General features: G+C 42.1%; 1 protein-coding gene and 1 long non-coding RNA gene across 2 annotated transcripts in view; one reads left to right on the top strand and one right to left on the bottom strand.

The window, feature by feature from the left end:
• Positions 1–20,033, bottom strand: part of SNTB1 (syntrophin beta 1) — a 116,467-nt gene that overhangs the window by 58,195 nt on the left and 38,239 nt on the right. The window lies entirely within an intron of this gene.
• On the top strand, positions 116–8,437 carry LOC310895618. Its single transcript, XR_014580801.1, has 2 exons — positions 116–453; positions 858–8,437. It is a non-coding gene; the product is annotated as an uncharacterized lncRNA (long non-coding RNA).

The raw sequence follows: 20,033 nt of genomic DNA, 5'->3' as shown, positions 1-20,033 counted from the left end.
GGTGACCACGCACCTGAGCCCACACCAACTCTCCCCTTCACAGCCTGGCAGAGCTCAGCCAAGACAAGAGCTCATACCCGAGCGCCTTGTTTAAATGCACGCAGCTAACTTACGCAGACGTGGCTGCCAAAGCGACTGCTGTCACTTCGTTGTCCTCACAGCTCAAAGAGCGATGGGATGAGCTCAAAGGGCAGGAGCACCGGGAACTTATTTGGGGACCTGATTAAAGTGCCTCAAGATGGGATTTCAAGGAGGTAGTGCTGATCATCGTATCAGCTTGGTTGAAGAGTGAACAATTTAATAACAAAAAGATGGGTGAATTACACAAGGGCACTGTGGTGAAGGAGGTTGAATTAGGGAAAGCAGACTAAATCGTTTGGAGTTCAAAGTGAAAGCAACGAAATATTCAGAGTGGAGAACGAGACTGGTGTTTCTGTCAAAACCACAGGCAAGGTGGGTGTTTTCAGCAGCACTGTTTGTAGGGCACTTCGTAACAGCTTTACCAAGAGAGATGCCCGGGCAAAACTAGAGTGCAGGTCCTGGGAGCATCCTTCCTCTAAATCACTTCGGGGTATGCCTTGCCACGGTACACTCCGTCCTTCCTCTGAAGTCTGTTACCTTCAATGATACAGACCTCTGTGTTTAGCTATTTTATCAGATATTCCTCTCTGACAAGGATTGTTTGCGATTTATCAGAAATGCTGTCCTACCTGGTTTGATTTCTTTGTCCCATACTATCCTGGTTTGAATTTCCTTTCTTTAATGCTCATAGAAGTGTTGTCATAAGATTCCATGGGGCTTCCAGAAACTTATTAAGGCAAAAGGGATTGAGACCGATTTTTTTTATCTTTTTCTAGATACCTAATTGGATTCCACTATCGAAAAATCTGTGCCACCCAACTCTCAAGACCAGCGCTTACCCTTGGGCACTCCATAAATCATCTGATTTTCAAAGGTGTTGAAAATGGGCAGTTTTTGTCAGTGTCGTGCCAGTTTGGTTCTTTACAGTTGACATCTCACTTTCAGACGTACCCATAGCCTTTGGAAATAAGAGAGACTGAACGCATACGGATGTGGTGAAACTATGCTTGTTTCCTCTGAAGTAATATCATCTTGTCATTAACTTAGATGGGAGGACAGCTCAAGCTCTAAAAATGTTCTGCCAATAAAATCTTTTTTCCTTTAAAATTAAGGATTATCAGTTAACCTGTTGAAAAAAGATATCCAGTATGCTTTTGAACTGTGTTACAGTGTTTTGCTAGCAAATCTGATGCTATAAAAAGGCCAGGTCCCAATAGTGTAGCTATTTGACATGTGCTACTCTCATTTTCCTTCATCTGCAGCTACATGCATTAGACCTGAGCATCTTTTAATTAAGCACGGGAGAGAGGGGCAGGGGAAGAAAGGAAACTGAAGAGAAGAATTTGGCTCTAAACGTAAGCTATAAGCAGGAACAAATAATGTGAATTTAATTCCCAAGATGCAGGGACAGAAAAGAGTTGTCCCTTCCCTGTGCCAAGAAGCTAAGTTTCCATGAGATGTACCGGTGAGTTCAAGGCAGGCAGCTGAGCTATTTCAGAAACTCCTGCGAAAGGGGAAGCATGAGCAGCAGGAGAGAGCAGAAACATAATCCTCTTTCCACAAACTGAGTCCCAAACACAGCAAAAGCCAAGTAAATTACCTGGAGGAAAAGTATCCCACAAAGACTCCAGCCATGTCCAGACTCTGAACTCCCTGACATTTGGTTTCTACTGACTTTCAACACGAGATGGACACTGGGCCCTAAACTTATATGACTAAAGAGCCACTAAAGTATTGGTAAAATATTTTGGTATATATAAACACACACACATATATATATATATATATATATAAGTTTATTGGTAAAATGTTGAAGACCATCTTGCTACAAAACTCTAGAGGAGAATTAAAAAATGAAGTGAATATATGTTTTCTGTCTAAAAAAGTGGATTTTAGTATATTTCTACTAATTACTTCCTAATTCCCACCAAATACAAGCATAGCTCTCCAGATTCATTGCTGAATTCCCCAGTTTTACAAAACAGACCCTAAGGCTCTTACATATTCAAATGTGTTTCATCTTTTAAAAGCCCCCTGAATGGTTACATGTAAATGTCCAAATGGAACGTGGAAATGGAACAGGTGGTGGAACTTGACCCATTTATAATTTTTTTGGTATTATTTGCATTTCAGAGCCATTCCTTTCCATTTGGCCCCGCAAATGCCCATAATTATATGTCCACAACTAAAGTCCATTTCATGAATTTACCTCAAATAAGGCACACGCTGTTCAGATGATTCACTTGTTTTATCAGCAAGTATTTCCTATTTACCTCAAACTCTCGATGCCAATACTGCAGAACACTGTGTTTTATGCCAGTGCACCAGAAACCCTCCTATAAATAAAAATGTATGGTGACCCCACGTCTCCATTCTGCAATCTGTCCGTTAACAGGTCCCTAACCCACTTAGCAGAAAATATGTCGATACAGCACAAATGTTGATACCAGCATATTCCTGCTCCACCCTGAACTGTCTGGGAATCTTGAACGCAGCAGTCCCTTCCATCCTCAAGTTTTAAAACTAGAAAAAAATATAATACAGACTATTAGACATTAAAGTAACGATGTTGATAAGATTCAGTTTTCAGACCATTACACTCAAGCACTACATTTCTCTTTGGATACAGCAGCATAAATTCAGGTACCGACTGAAAGAGAAAGCACCTACAGAGAATACCAATTTTATACCTTTTAAAACTGCCAATGAAGCTACCTAATAGATTAAAAGCCCCAAATGTTAGATAAAATGAAATAAGGCATGTGATTGAACAATAATTCTGAATGATGTGTAACTACACTTTAGGCATGTACACACATATCTAGAGGATAGGTATATATGTATAATATAGCCACAATTATCTAATATGTACTTTTATAAGGATGTCTAAGACCACCAGAACACACTCTCCAAGCACAGAAACAAACTTGAAGGGACTGAAAAAAAAATCTAATGCTTTCGTTATTGTAACTCAATTTACTGATATGCTGTAAATCCAGTAAAGACTTGTCTAAATTCATCCATTTGATGCTATCCCTCAACCTCAGAGATCCTTATATTCAGTACTAATTAATGATCCGTGCCCTTTCGGTACACCACTAATTAGAAAGTGCGGTCAGGCAATTAAAATTCCCATCTCCAGAGCAGCCCTCCCCACGAGGAGAAGCCAAACGGAAGTGGCAGTGACATGAATTAATCCACTGATACGCATTGAAATACTTCACATTGATTTTTTTTGATCTGCAAGACAGGCAATGCAGCTTCCAAAAACCCACTTCATTTACATGCAGTTCCACCAAGTCCCAAGTCGCCACAATTAATCCTTTGTTACACTTCACAGATGACTTTTTTTTTTTTTTAAGAGAAAGAAGCAAGCTTTTAATGAGAGAAATACTACAGACGGACGTGGTCAGGTTCTTGGCCAAACAGTTCCGAGGAACTGGGACTCTCCTGACACATTCAAACTGTTTGCTAGGAAGAAAAAAAAAAGACCGCGGAAGAGGAGCCAATGCTCCAGAGCAAAGCTCTTTCATTACTATAGGAATGAGGACAGGAAGAGTAGGTTTACAATATGAAAGTAAAAGGAACAACATGCCCGAATCTGCCCAAAGAAAGATAATCCAGGACCTCTCCTTTGCAGGGAAAAGCAGTCTCCTCTTTATGCATTTGTTCTCTCTTAAATAAGTAGAGTAAATAGAAAACATCATCCAGAAGCCTCGTAAAGCTAATTTCAAAGGCTGCGCTCACGTTACAGATACCTACACCCCAAACACATAGGGTGTCTGAAGTTCCCGTAAATCCATACTCACCTGGTCTGGTTTCTGCCTGGGTGAAGGCCAGCACAGAGAAGAGCAGCTAGGCAAGTCCTCCACCATACTTAAGCCATATTAAGATTGCATTAAGGGATCGGCCCCTGGAGTCACTCGAGCCCATGGAATTCAACGTGATTAGATCAGTTGCTTTTATCAGCTTATTCAGCAGGAAGGGGCTGTTTGACTCGCTCTCTATAGGTACCTTAAAGGAGGTTGTAGCGAGGTGGGGGTTGGTCTGTTCTCCCACGTGCCTGGTGACAGGACAAGGCGGAATGGGCTAAAGTTGCGCCAGGGGAGGTTTAGGTTGGATATTAGGAAGAACTTCTTTACTGAAAGGGTTGTTAGGCATTGGAATGGGCTGCCCAGGGAAGTGGTTGAGTCGCCATCCCTGGAGGTCTTTAAAAGACGTTTAGATGTAGAGCTTAGTGATATGGTTTAGTGGAGGACTTGTTAGTGTTAGGTCAGAGGTTGGACTAGGTGATCTTGGAGGTCTCTTCCAACCTAGACGATTCTGTGATTCTGTGATTCTGTGACTCCTGTGCTGAAGGGAGTGCGCCAGAACATCTATAAGTGTATTGTGGGCAGCGTGGCATGGAAAAACTTTCCTTACAGAAATGATTCTTGGTTAGTTTGAGAAGAGTTGCTAATGCAGAAGTCCAGGAGGCCCATCCTGCGGGTACACAGTTCCAGCATGGAAAGGAGGAGACAAACGAAGACAAACACCTCTGATGTTCTGGGTAGCACCACTGCAGGTCTGAGTTAACAAATCAGAGACATCCAATAGCTTCTGAGCTGATACTGTAAAAAGAAAAAAAGCGGGCAGAAGCAAAGCCTACAAGAAAACACTGCAGGTATTTGGGCTTCAGAAGGGCAGACCGCCTGAGCAAGTCAATCAGTCCTTCAGCACCACAATGCCATTTTGCTTGATGAAACATTAAAACACAGGGCTTGCGGTGTAGCAGGATTGGTAAGGCACAACACCATATCCCCAAATAGTTTCACAGCTAGTTGTAATTGAAAGGAAAAGACATGCCAAAAAATTATAAGCTATGGCAACATAAATGCAGAGTACTTTACACTGCTGTCAATTGAATTGAGATTCATAGAGCTGCAGAAAAAGCCACTGTATTAAAATCAATTCAGTATCATGATAACCAAATTTACCTGCTGGCTTTCATGCTAAAGAACTCATTTCCAGGCATGCAAAGTGCACTCACTACAGCGGAGGCACATGTATAAAAACGAGATGAGAATCTGTCCAGCTTCTGGTGCCGGAATCAAAACTAAGACCTAAATAACTAAAGAAAAGAGCTTATGAAGATATATGACCCTTTCAACAGCTTTAACGTGGGCATAAACTCAGAACCAGTCAACAATACTGTTTGTGAGTGCTTCCACTCAATTTCCTACAGAAACATCTGTTACTCCATTCAGACAAGCAATATCCAGTAACATCACCGCCTTTCCCCACGCTGGAAGGGATGGGAAGTAGCAAGCCTCTTGATCTGCCAAGAGCATTAGATCTCCACCTCAGGGAGATGACACAAATTAGTTAAAATAACACCTTGAGAGAACAGAAATCCCCTTCACATTTTGGCCATTTCTCACCCTGTACTGAGACAAAATGTACCATTTTCTCCTGGTTTTAAATTATTTCAGCTGAATTCAGCAGATGTTTCATTTCTTACAGAGACAGGCTTGGATGAGGATTCAGGAGACAAACACACCTTTAGATAAAGTTCACCAGAAGGGAAAGCATTAGCAATGGGTGCCAAAAGGCTGCTGGTAAGCAACCAGGCTTCAGGTTCAAACTTTCAGTGGGCTTCAAATGGGCTGGTTGAAAATGATCAGCAATTGCATTTTACAAACTCTAATCTTTCGCTGTGCTCCTTTAAATTATCAGCTACTCATACAGAAAAGGTAGAGTAATGTTAAGCAGTGGGGGTAAGCATCATCACGCTCCAGTACCCAAAAAAATGAAGGTAGTTCTTGTTTAAAGCACCTTGCAATCAGCAATTTTGTGTGATTAAGAGAACTTTGTCAATGTGGCAAGGAGACCTTCAGTCCAGAGGACTGAGGTGTCAGTGTGTCCAGTCCCCCACCAAACTGCTTATTACACAAGTGTGCTAAGGTTAAGCTTGTGCTGATACAAATAGAAAAGCCAGTGCTAACCTTATTTCCTCTGAAAAGTACTAGCATTAAGTGATAAACAGAACGTGTATTTCCTTTCTGTATCACCACAGAGGAAAAAAGAATCAAACAGCGTGGACAAGGTTCTGCCAGCACCCATGGGAGGGGGGGGAACCAGGATGCTCTCAGGAATTTTTGAAGATTTGTGAAACCTCATGGTTTTTACAAACTGAAAGGGGCACAGGGACCAGCCGCCCTGCAGTATGCATAGCAGATCCCCAAAAGCTGTATCTTGTCACCAAAGTTGTCACAGAGGCAGAGGAGCTGCAGAAGCAAACTCAGCAGCAAATCTTGGGTGGGCAGCCCCTTGGGATGCCTTCTCCTTACCACCTGCACCAGGGACCTTCATTTTCCTCCATGATTTCCCAGCATTTGTGGAGCTGGAGATTGCATTCCCAGGCCGTCCCATGCTTCTTTGACAGAGTTGAGTCTTCAAAGAGTTATTTCTCCTCTGCTTCCTTTTCTAGGACCTAGGACGTGGGCTGATTCAGCCACTGAACTGTTTGTGAGTTAAATTACCAAGTTCAATTAATAAAGTCCATCTTCCAGGCCAATAGCACACACACTCAAGGAATGCCAAGTTTCAATGCCACAGTGAGATTTTCATGTTCCTGTTCAAAACAGCTTAATGGAAACTGAGCAAACATTGCGTTTTGTCACAGTGAATCACAATGAAACCAAAGATGGGATCATTGCCTTGCTTCGCAGCTCTAAACAGAAGACTCTGCTAGCACTTGAGTTGATGATGTGATATAAAGCAGCCACAGGCTGTCAGTAATCTGGTACAGGAAACTTCAGACTGACAAATTAACAGTGAACTACAGACAGACTCTACAGCTGATGTTGCTCGATACTTTCCATTATAATTTCCACTGCTCATACCTACCACACTGAATTTGTTCAGGTTTTTCTCCTGATCCTTCAACAGATGATGTTTCTCATAAGTTTCAAAGTTCCTGTTTCAATAAATTGGATGCTTGATTCTGTTTTAGGAAATGTCACTAAGGATAAATGCGTGAATTCTAGTGACAAGGGTCCACAGGCTATTCATCTGTCTTCCAAAATGTTATACTACATCCCCCCAAATAAATGCAGAGATATCTACCCCTTCATGATCTGAAAAACAAATTTTAGCTGGTAAATATTCTGTAAACCCCAGCAGTACAATGTTTGGTTAAAAAAAAAGATGTCTACAACTTGATCTAGAAGGAGACATCTGGAACTAGGTGATCTTTAAGGTCCCTTCCAACCCAAACCATTCTTTTATTCTATGATGGTATGAGATAACGGTGCTATCTTGAAGAAGTCTTACTCAGTGGAGATCAGGAAGCAGTTACACTGTACAAGTATCCTTTATCTGATAAATGAAAAAATAAAAAAGGCCACTGTCAAAAGGCGCAAGCAGCAGCTAAATAACTTACCACATTTTTATGTAAAATGTGACATAGCTCATTTGCCACACTGTTATGTGACATTATGAACTCTACAATTAGAGCTATGCAAATCTTTCATAATGGAGGAGGAAAACATCTGAAACAGGCAATTTGGGAGCTGAACGTGGAAATTAGCAGTCACATTTTGAGAAAAATCATTGCAGGACCTGTGAGTCACTCACTGAAAATCAGACCGGAGCTTCAGATTGTCTCCAAGGCAGAATGCTTCATGATTTCAAACGAAAATTTGAGGTTTTAGTCACATGATACTAGGACTAGGCTGTCATACTCCTTGTCACTCTACTCAAAGTACTACATAAAAATGTGGCTTCATGTAAAGCAGGGAAAGGCACACGCGTTTCTCCAGTCTACCGTTGCAACAGTCAGATTCTTAAGGACAGTCTTGGCTCTAATATTGACATAAGTGAGACCAGCATTTTAAATTTTTTCATCTAAATCTCAGGAATCAGTCGACTCAGAATTTCTCATGTGCCGCTCATGCTTGCTGCTTACCCTCCCTGTTAGTATTTATAGATCCTTCTCCAATCACCCACACACTCAGATGGAATTCAAGGTGTCTGGCATTGCCAGTATGCTGTAATTTTTCTATTTACATGAGTAATCTCAAGTGTCAGAACAAATATTTCAACCACTAGTGATTATGTGAAAAATACATAAGGATATTACAGTTTTAGAGCATGCTGTTATTTCAGCAGTCACACAAATCATTAAGTAGTACAAGATAGACTGAAAATGGCACTCACTGAGGGAAATTATTATGCTGTGTATGATTATACCTGCTTTACAGATGGCTAGGCTGACAGAGGCAAGTTAAAATGCCTTCCTCAAAGTCATGCAGTAAGTCAGTGACAGAGTTCTTCGCAGTCAATTTAATTTCCACCCCTTTGTGACTTTTCATTTTTAAACATCCCAAAGCGATCACAGTCCTCGTGAAAACAGGATCCACAATGCCTGTAATCTTCTCACTATGGGAAGACCTTAAAAAGCTTCCAAGATCCCTGGGATTTATTTTGTGGAACAGAGCTGCAAGCACTTTCAAAATTTCCAAGTTTATTTTTTTCATTTGTCAACAGACAACACCAAAAACTTCCAAAATTAACAAATTCAGGAGAGTCATTCACCTAAGAACTCATCCCATCTTCACTGGCTGGGATATCCATCGAAAGGCATCAGACCACCAGACAAGTTGTTATTTTGGGGAATCCTTTTGTTTGCAAGCATTTCAACTGGGCAGACCAATGGCCATACCCAGAATACGCAAGTGCCAGAGTTATAAATATGTATATCTGTATGTATATATGAATATAAATACACACAGACAACTCTAACGTGAACACTACTGAAGTTCAGTGACCTGGACTGCACTGAGTGCTCATGCGGCTGCCTACCTCCTTCTCCCTTTCTCCTTTAACCTGGGAATAACAAATTTTGTTAAGTTTGGGGACGCAGCCAGTCAGTGCTACACCGTCAGCCCACAGGAATCACTCCTCTGCATCAAACACTGCCATATCCAGGCTGCTGCGCCACAGCAGCTCAACAGGACAAGCGCAACGGCTCCTTTAATGAGAAACAAGAAAATCTGTACAATAGTTTTGAGACTTCTATATAACTAAGGAAAAAAAAAAGGAAACATAAATCCAAGGAGGCGCCTAAATCAATTGTAGGGAACTGGGATCAGGTTTTTTATCAGAGGTGAGGATAAGGTAGCAGCTACATTTTCATTTGTTTCAGTGTAGGATAATGATAGCTCAACCCCTTCTTTGCCTGGTTCTGAAGTCTAAGTACAGTCTGAGACTGCCTCTCCTTCACCTGAAGACATTTGCAGGATGACCCAGCAGGTGAGTGGCAGGCCTGGAGTGTCTCCACACCTACCTCCTTGCTGGTCTACAGACTTGGACAAAACCAATAGCAAGAAACCTGCAGCAGACAGACTGCTTGTTGAGGCACCCGAAGGAAGATGAGACCGTACATCACACGCTTGTACTTCAAGGAGAGAAGGAGGCAGGACTGTACATCCAGCAAGGGCACTGAAAAGATCCAGGAAAGAGCAGGACAATAAAAAATTAGACTACGCACTCACACTTGATTGCTCGGGCTACCATTTGAATAGACCTCTTTCCTCGCAGGGACTATTGTTTTCCCTAGAATAGACCACCAGTAAAGCCTTAACAACATGCTATAATTACAGAATAAACCCACAGTCATTAGCACCGGCTGAAAGGTATTCAGAAAACAGAGTTTTGAAGACAGGAAATTCTCAGAAGTGCAGCAACCAAAGAGACCACGACTAAAACCCAACGGTGCTGCCACAGGACCATGGTGTGACGTGCTGTTCAGTGCAGCTCAAAGTCTCTTACCGAGGTTATAGCTCTCCAATTCTCATCCCTGAGAAGCTGCAGCTACTGTATCTCAAAAAAATGTCGATCCCTGGTGGCACACGATCCTCTTGAAACTCCAGTGCACAACTGAATTTAGGGGTGAAAAGCTAGATTTCGTTGATTTGGCAGGTTTATTATTTTTAAATAGTATCACTTAAAACTGTTCAGCAAAATAGCTCTCAGAAATGAATTAGGGAACACAGCAAGCAAGGAAAACAGTGAAAATCCTAATAAAAATCCTAAAGATCACAGTACAGAAACTGGATTTTTTTTCTGTGAAATGGTTTTGTGGGTGCTCTGAAAAATATGTTCTTACTGAAATTCATTTTCTTCTCCACAAGCAAAATAGCTCTTTGAATTGACATTTTGATTTAAAATGTCCCTTTAAGATCAAACTCGTTTTCAAATAAATATTGCATGGAGTGTCCCCTGGCATCCATTTTGTTAGATGGAAAATTCATACAGTTATGATTCCATTAGGTTTCTTGCAGTGGACTGGGCATTTAATCAATGAGAGCAAAGAGCATCTAAATAGGGTTAGGCTTCAAATTCCTTTCAGTGAGAAGTTAAATCCCCATTAGCTTTGAGCCATAAGCCCCCGTGGTTTTAGCATGCAGCTTAAAAGATAACTCAGCGAGGGGTCACGGCTCTTTACTGTAGTACAGAAAGCCTATTTCACAGATGGCCCTGCAATAATAATGTAAACATAATCCTGTTTCACTGGACACTTTATCCTTCCAGAAAACAGGCAATGTTTTCTGGCCCAGAAAAAACAAAAAAAAAAGAAAGAAAGAAAGAAAACCAACACACGTTCATCTTCAATTTAAGGGCGAAGTAATTCCCTGATTCATCCAGGCCCTGTTGCAGAGAATTACCACGACTTGCCTGGCACCACGGCGATGCTGGGACCTGCGTGGTCCCCCCACCTCTCCATCGGACAAGGCAAACACAGGTTGCTCACAGCAGCTGCTGACCAGCAAGTGTCAAGTTGACTTGGTACATCAAAACACATTTCCTCGCTACCCCAAATGCCAATCCGGACTGTTCCAGGTTAGGTCAAAGCCAGGTTAAAATAGTGCAACCTATTGTGTTTCGGAGTCTGCAAACTGCCTGCCAAGTACTTCTGGGTCAACTTTGGTATAGGAGGCCGATAACAGAGGTTGGAAAAGAAACTGGCAATTCCCAGCTGAGCTGCAAAGGGCTATAATGAAATGCAACTCCATTGCAAATCATCACAGAGAAAAATGTTTGTTTAATCGGTGAGAAGAATGTTAATTTGTTTGTATCTAAAATGTATTTGCCATTTGTACTGCTGGAGCACTTACCAGGATTAGTGAAGAACCAGGGCATGACAGCCTCAGATGCTGTGCAAACACAGAACAAAGAGATGGTCCCCTCCCAAGGAGTTTAAAACTCAAGTACAAGATAAGAGACAATAGGGACATGACAAGGAAATAAGCAGGCAGGAAAGCCTCCCTTAAAAAATCATGCTTGGATCTCCCACTGTTGTTACAGTTGCATTGTATTCCCCTGTAACACAGACAGCTGTAGCAGGTGCTGTTTGCAAAAAACACAGGAAAAACAAGGGGAAGAAAAGGAAATATGAGGAGGGCGATACAGTTGCTAGGATGCACTTGTAATTAGTAGTGGTAAGAAATTTCTCTGTGTTGGTATCACTAGCGTTTCCCATGCAGAGACTCCATCGAGACACAAACTTTCAGCACCATCTCGGGGATAAGAGGTTTTTGCACTGGAGTCTGCCTCAATTCTGGTGATACTTACACTGGTTTGCCTGGAGCAAGGGCAGCTCAAGCAAATGAGAGTAACAAGCCAGACAGGGATGCACACCGGGGTCTGCATGGACAGAACTGGACTCGAGGCACATTTAATGCAAGGAAGAGTCCTCCATACATGTGCAGATTAACTGAAGCTGTGCTGAACCTCTGAGGCTTGGCCTCACACGTTAAGGCCACTTCCCACAAAAGGAAAAAAAAAAAAAAAAAAGCTTCCTATAAGTCCTGCAAGTCCTGAGACTAATTCCATTGCAAAAGTAAACAAGCTTGGCAAAGACAGAATGAAAGCAAAGGATGGTGCATGTGCATGCTCACCATTAGCATAACTGGTTTTCTTCATGCACCAGTGCAGGAGCACCTTTCAGAAGGGGAGCTGAAAGAATAGCTTTCCCACCCAGACCTTCTATGCTTTTACAAAGGCTTGGGAATACGCAACAAGGAAAAATAGCTGCTTGAGGCTTCTTTGCTTTATTTAGTTCAAGGACAGGTCTCTCTTGCTTCTTGCAGACAGCACAATCAGATGCTATCAGTTCTTTATTTTTTTTTTTACTTCAGCACAGATGGGCACAGCAATATATATATATGTGTAAGTGTATATATATATATATATATAAACTATTCAAGAACAGAATTTCTGCCTCAAACAGCTTCTGATCCCAGGACAACTTAAAATTTCTGCCAAAGTCTGAGTTCATCCTCAATGGGAATTAGATCAGGTTAAATTGTTAAAGGTGAAGAATTGAAAAGGCAGCAGGGAAAGAATGGGAAGTGAGAGAAAAATTAACACTGACAAGTTACTGCCTGAACAGCTGCTGAACCCCAGTTTACCAAGACATATCCCAAACGGAACCAGTAGGAAAAGGTTTTCCTATCAGTCATACAGGACCTGAGCTCAGTGCAGATCATAAACACCAGCCTGTCTGTGTCCCCAAAGTCAGGGGTGACTCTTTTCTCATCTTGCACACCAAAGGCCATCAGAATATTATCAACGTATCTCTCAAGAGATCACTCACGTAAGTAAGCTGACCTTTGGGCTTATTGCCATAGTAGGTTTGTGCTCCAGTTTTTAAAGGACAACTTTGAAACTCTAGATTTCAGCAAATGTCAGAAACTGATAAACAATTCAATATTTATACCATGCTTATCTGCAGCATTTTAAAGACCACTTCTGCAGTTGCTCCCCTTGCAGAGGCTGTAAGAGACTGAAGTAAAGTTGGTGGCAGGCTGAGAGTAACGTAAAACTTTTTAGTAACCCGAAGACCAATTTGTCAGGATGATTATTGCATTTAGGAAAAGAAGACTGGGAGGTGGAAGAGGATTTTAAGCTTGCTGATGTTGGTGGTATGCCTGTGATATTTACACCTCTTCTACCATAGGAAGTGCCAGAAACTTATTTGTTTGGTGAGTAAATTATGGTCCACTAGTTACCAGAAGTTAGGGGCTGAGAATACTGTACTGCTGTACATACTCTTTGTTTGACCAAGTGTTACTCTGAAACTGCTTTATTAAATGAACAATAGATTAGAGAGTGTACAATCCTATTAACTTGAAAGAAGTATGTGCCAATAAATGCAGTGCTTCTAGGTCACTCAGTTTCCTCAAGACTCTTTTACACACAATTTATATTGCACTGCCTTGCTTCAGCCAACCAAAGGGACAAATCATAGTCTCCTTCAGAGAAAGGACTGGAAGACTCGTGGGATATGGGATTCCTCCGTGTTCAGAGCATAATCTCTGCACCTCAGTTTTAACTTACATCCGCTAGATCTGACGCACGCTCTGTTGCTTACAAGTTTGTGCCTTGCAGGCACAGATATTATTGACCAATGACCAGAAAAACTTCTTCAACTTAAGCGTTAAAGATGAAATTTAGTAGCAACAGACCAAATACATACACACACAACAATGTAATTGTATAGAGACCTGTGCAAATATATACACATATCACAGAATTGTAGGGGTTTGAAGGGACCTGAAGAGATCATCGGGTCCAACCCCCCTGCCAAAGCAGGTTCCCTAGAGCAGGCTGCCCAGGTGGGCGTCCAGACGGGCCTTGAATATCTCCAGAGAAGGAGACTCCACAACCTCCCTGGGCAGCCTGTCCCAGTGCTCCGTCACCCTCACCGTGAAGAAGTTCTTTCACGTGTTGGTGCGGAGCTTCCTGTGCTCCATTTTGCGGCCACTGCCCCTTGTCCTGTCCCCACAAATAAAAAAACAAATCCTTTTCTCATCTATTCCTCTCCGCATCTCACCTTTCCTTTTACTCTTTACTTCCACAGCAGCAGCCTCTAAATTTTGCTGCAAAGTAGAGGAAGGAGGGAAAAGAGAAGTCACGGAGACAACCACTGCTGCTGGGCCAGGCTTTCCTCGCTCATTGCCCCCTTGGTTCCTGCATAAGACCCCGGCACCTGTCCCACCCTAGAAGCACCTCGCACTGGGGCTGAATTTACCACTTGCACAGCTACGCCCAGTCCTCAGGAGAAAGCACGACAGCAAAGCCAGAAGCATCCTATGAGCCATGTGTTGAGCTATGGTGAGTGACGCCAACACGCTCATGCCAGAAATTCTAACAATCTACCATTACACAGAAATACTGCCTCCCTGACAAAATCTCTTTACAGCATTCAGAGCATTCGCTGCACGTCAGTATTTTCAGATCACTCCACAGCCCTTCGGCACCCACCATGGTGAGATCAAGTTGCGGCAGCAGGTCTGCACCACTCAGCCATCCTGCCATGTGGAGGCAAGCCTCTGATAAAACGGTGACATGGTGCCCATGCCAGACCACGGTACGGCCCACCACCGTGCCTCTGTCATGTACAAAGAACTAGGAGAAAGTAGAAAACAAAATATATTTAACAATATATGCTAAAGTTAAGTGTCGTGAAAAGGATTGTGGATTTAATGGAAAAAGAAAGCATTATCAAATGAAGGACACAGTATCCTAAAAAAAATAAAAAAATGGAACAGAACAGTTACTGGGGCTGTTACTGAGACGTTACCTAACAGGATGAGCAAACTCATTACAGTCTGGCTGCATGCTTGATATTCTCCACTTTCTTACAGCCTACAGTGCACTTCCAGAGTGTTAGCTGCAATGGTGAATGCTAGCTATATTCAATACAGGCAGTAATTAAATGGTTATAAAAACGCGAAGCCGGAATGCTGACAAGCTCCACGAACGGCATTATCAGCAGTGACGGTCTGGGAGTCAATCTGCTACACTCCTCTAACGCTTTAAATAATGTTTGCCAGGATCCCCCAGTCAACGTTTTCTCCCCCCTCTTTTTGCATCGTGCTGCAGTAATCGCACAGGCGCCTGCTGTGCTCAGAAGATGGAAAGCTCAAGAGGTTCTTCAGGAGGAAAAAAAAATAACAACAAGAAAACTCATGTAATTAAACAAGGTTTCACCTTCCAGCAAGACTAACCCACATGGCCACCCATGGCTCCTCTCCCCACTAGGCATCCCCCTAAACCCCTGTGGTGGCTTACTATTTCCTTCTTTTGATCGCAAATATTCATTTTTAAAAATACACACCAGAACTGTGTGACTACCCTTTAGGCTCAAAGATGAGCAGCTATATTTACCTAGAAGTCTGTGACCTGGGTTTTCTTGGTAGATGAGCTCCTCCCGAATGACATGGCTGAGGGGGAAACGGGCTGGGCTACCACCACCTTGGACTCACCTCTACTCTTCTGACTAGAAAACATTTCCTAAATCTCCTAAAATGTCCTTGTAGCACCAGGGTCTCTTTTTCCCCCAGAGAAAGGCCAGGAAGGCAGGCCCAAGGAGTCGGGGCCTGGGCCGTGCCTCTCTTCTGTCCCCGTTCCCCTCACACCTGTGCTGGTGCCCTGGGCACCATTTTGCCCGCAGGCCATGCAAACACCCAACAGTTGGTGTTTACGGGAACAAGGTCTTAAAACTGCAGCTTTTGCTGGTCAGAAAATGCATCTTTCATTGTTCTGCAAGCAGAACAGATAACCAAATAATAAAAGCAATCCCTTTACTGTTATCTTCCTTCCTCATCTCAATTGCTTCTCCCCTTCCTGGCTCATCGCTGCGCTCACTGTCGCCTATGTAGGAGGCAGTTTTACAGCATGTGACAAACCGATGTGCAGGCAAAGATGTTTTGCTCTTTCTGGTGCAAAGGAAATCTCAGAGAGTTTGGGCTGCCTGCCACTTGCTCCCAGCACAGGGCAGAGAGCTCACTCAGGGGCCCCCCAGGCCACAGAGATGCACCAGTGGGTCCCCTCCTGCCCGCCAGGCCCCACAGCCCCTCTAGGACAAACCACCACTGTAACTACAGCTGAACAAACTGAACCATCTGAACCCATATTGTGATGAAGAGCACACTCCTTTGAAGTGGGAGATCACGTTTAGATGCACTACTGCTTTTCTTTAAACTTAACAGCTGTTCCTCATGTGGGAGGACATGGTGTTTGCACCCACACACCCAGTGTTCCAGGTGCCCTCATGCCTTCTTAATCGGCATGCTGGACATGGACAGCAAAAAGCCCAGACCATTCACACAGAAATAGCACGTTCATTAATGCTACCTATTGCAGTCATTTATCAGACACAGAAATATCAGATCAGAAATACAAACATTGATTTTTTTCCTATTTATTTTCCTACAGTGCATTGTTTACTACTCTACGGTTCTTCAGCAGCCTCAAACAAGCATTTGATTTAAATGATTTTTTCGTACTGGCCTCTGCCTGTGACACCCTGACTATACTCCTTTTTAAGTGCACCCCTTTGTGCTTTTGCTCTGCTTCTGCTGCAAAACCTACAAGGCTTCACACCTGATAATAGCTAAGGAGGGGAAGAGCAGAGATTAACTCCGTTTTATTACGTTCTGATTTGTTTCCTCTGATCAACCAATTAGGTAGGTCAAGGCTGAGTAATTCCACAGGACTAAGTCCATGTAATTGCTCACTCATTTTCTTTCACTATTATTCTCACCTTTCATCCCTATTTTATTCCGATCAACAGTTACACACACTTGTCACATCTCATCTTTCAATTCTGATCTCTTCAAGCAAGGCTCTGTCTCTTCTGGCTTGTTTCTGCATTGCCCAGCACTGCAGGGATATGAACCTCATGTTTGCTGGGATGAAGAAAACGTGTCTTTTTTTGGGTTACATTAAACCTAGACGTGACCCACACTAGCACTACAGTAGTCCAATCAACCCCTGCCAAAAACTGGAGAGGCGGGAGGAAGGAAAACACACCTCAAGGCTCACACAATATTTCCACCTCCTTGGAAACAGAGATTGGGAGTCCTGATTCGGTTGCAGTGCACTGGACAACAAACTCAGCAGAGTCTCTGAACACAATCCTCATACCAAGTTTTTCCTCCAGCATAACAAATACGGTATGATCTGGCCTCTAACATAGGTAATATGAAGACTGACACTTATCCCCAGCCAGTTTCCTTCATGCCCCTCCCTGAGCATTTCTATGGGATACTACCTGTATCCCTGGTAGCTGAGTAAAATAAAAATATACAAGAACAAGCAGGAGCTAGAATAGTTATGACATTAAATTTCAATTTCTGCATCATAAAGTGAACTGACAGATGGCCCATCACAAAATTTAGACTGTAAATTTTAGATTAGCCAATCTTCCTGTGATAAATATCAGAGGATAACGTTTGCTCCTGGTGAATGGGTCCAAGTCCCACTACGGTCAATGAACCTGATAAAACAGAACAAATTCCTGCCTAAGTCTTATGAAAGTAAATTTGGAGGAAGCAGTGGGAGAGGTGAATGACGGCTGGAGGAGTTTTGTGAGATTTTTATGGGTTTGACTCAATGAGGAAAAAACAAATATTTGAATTCTTTACAATATTAATGACAAAAACTATTTCTCTTAGAAAAGAACGGTAGGCACACAGAGGTTCCTAATATTTTGCAGCAGAAAAGGTTTAGATGGCTTCTTCTCAATGTGTTAAAGAAAAATTCCACTAGAAAATTTTGCCAGCATATTCCTGCATGTGTATTTCTACTCATCATCAAAATTAACAGACATATCCATAATATTTAAAGATCACAGAGGCAGTTTATAAACCTGAAATCTCAACCCTATAAAGCATGTTATTCTGCTTTTACCCTGAGAATAACCAGATCAAAAAATTGAAAAGTCTATATAAAAATAGCTCTTTCTTGTAAATGCACATCCTTTTAGGAATAAGCTATTTCTAACTGTAGGTTCTTGAAGATGAGAAACACAACCTCTATGCTACACTGTGTGCTCCAATACACACAGCAAAGCAAACATTAAATTAAGAAAGCTACAGAACCGTGGCACACTATGAGATAGTGCAGACAAGATTTCGTTTCCTATCTTGAAAAGTGAGACCTTTATCTCCATCTGAAAAGTTATTGTCCGTTTATGAGATTAGAAATGAAGCATATCCTATACAGGGTATGCTGATATGTGCAACATTTTATCGCTGTGGCAAGTTAGAAATTTCCAGGTTTTAGGAAATGCCTGGAGTTCTTCCCTTCCCATAATCTAGCATGCTAACTATTTTGTTTCTTTCTAGTAACTGAATGAAGTGAAGCAGAAAACTGCCACAGTGCTAAGGCATATACTTTAATTCTCATTTTCCATGTGTGTTAACTGCTACAGACAGCTCAAACAAGTATATATGTATTACTCAGAATACTTTGTCAAGGAATCTTTATCCAATATTCAAAGTAATACCAACTCTGTGCTTACAATTCAGATAGAGCTGTAGAATTTTAGGAACATTTTGGGATTCATTCCTAAACTGCACTTTTATTTTCCATGAAAACATTCAGACTGAAAAAAATAAAAAATAAAACCTGCTATGTAGTTTTAAAACAATGCCACCAGGTTTAAACCAGAAAAAGTGTTGTAACTTGTTTTTACTAAAAAGAAAGATGCACAAACCTATACGGTCACTTGAAGTATGATTTACAGTAAAGGAGGAAGTCATGACAAACAGCATGAAGTGAAGTCACAGCATAACACAAAGGCTTTTTTTAAGCTCAGCATCAATGTCTTTTAACCCTTGCCTTGCTGGATAGTGCTTCTACTTCACTGACTACATCAGGGTAAATATTGTGAGTTGGTGGGAATCGCAGCTTGGAAATCCAAGTCACTCCACTTCAGCCAGCTAGTAAGAACAAATTCATATACCACGTACAAACAAGCACTAACCTCTGCTCAGTTTTATATCTGCCAGCTGATTTAATTTTAAGAGTTAAAGGCAAGACAGTTTGATAAGCCATTTGTGAGAGTGACAGCAAAAGGGAAATTGTAATTGTAGCTGGAGACAAGTCTTACGAACTGATGCAACTGAAACACTGAATCATGTGAGGCAACTCAGGTATTGCTCTAAAATCATTACTGAAATTGAGTCATGCCTTGGATACTCAGCACGCTAAAAAGTCTTAGTTGTACAACACATAATCCTGTCAAAGTTAAAAAAAAGTCTAACTAAGAAACAAGGTGCTGCTGACAATGATTTCCAAGCCTGGGGTAAGAACTGAAGGAGAAGCTGTAGTATTTCTTATAATATACTCTCTTGGGAGAATAGTTGCCAGTAGGAGGATTGAATAAATCCCCTAAAACCACCTACTTTTGCAAGAAGTTGTGAGTTTTGTCTCACAAGCAGAAACCAGGTGAGATGCTATAGCAGTGATAACAAAGAAGCTGGAAACCTTCATATCCTGGCAAAGTGCACCCTGGCAGCAACTGCCTGGTCCCCCTTCCGTCAGGTAGCAGCTACACATGTGGCTACACTGTGTGATGCTGAACTTACCATGGTCTTCTCTCCTCTTTCATTTTTGGACTATCCTGTTCATAAACACTAGGTCTGCTGATGTGGCAGAGGGCAGACACAGGACAGCCACTGGGCACCCTGCTCCTTGTCAAAGACAGCAAGAAAAAGCACCAAGAAAAAGCAGTCATTGCACAGCAAGAAAGGTCTGGGGCAGGAAATTTCTCTTTATTTCAGCTGGTATGGTGTGGTAGGAGGGTTTGTGCAGTCACACTGTATCAGCCCCCTCCTAATAACGAAGATTGCTGATCAACTTTTATCAATGTTGACAGACTGGCAAATAAACTTGCAAATGCAACAGGGTAGAAAGACCTGTTAAAGGATATAACATAAGGCAAGCCCTCCTTAGGCACCAGAAGCTCTACAGAAGGGAAATGGTATGAAATACTTTCTCCCCTGTGCAGAATCTTTGGTAAGGAGGTGTAAAAGCTCAGCAAAACTTTTGCTGCACTAGGACATTATGAATGTTGCTCTTGCCTCTGGACTCTCTGATGTTTACAAGGCATGAGT

Source organism: Anser anser (genome assembly GCF_964211835.1).
Source record: "Anser anser genome assembly, chromosome: 2".
NCBI lineage: Eukaryota > Metazoa > Chordata > Aves > Anseriformes > Anatidae > Anser > Anser anser.
Note: the sequence above shows the minus strand (reverse complement) of the source record. Positions and strands in the feature narration are given on the sequence as shown.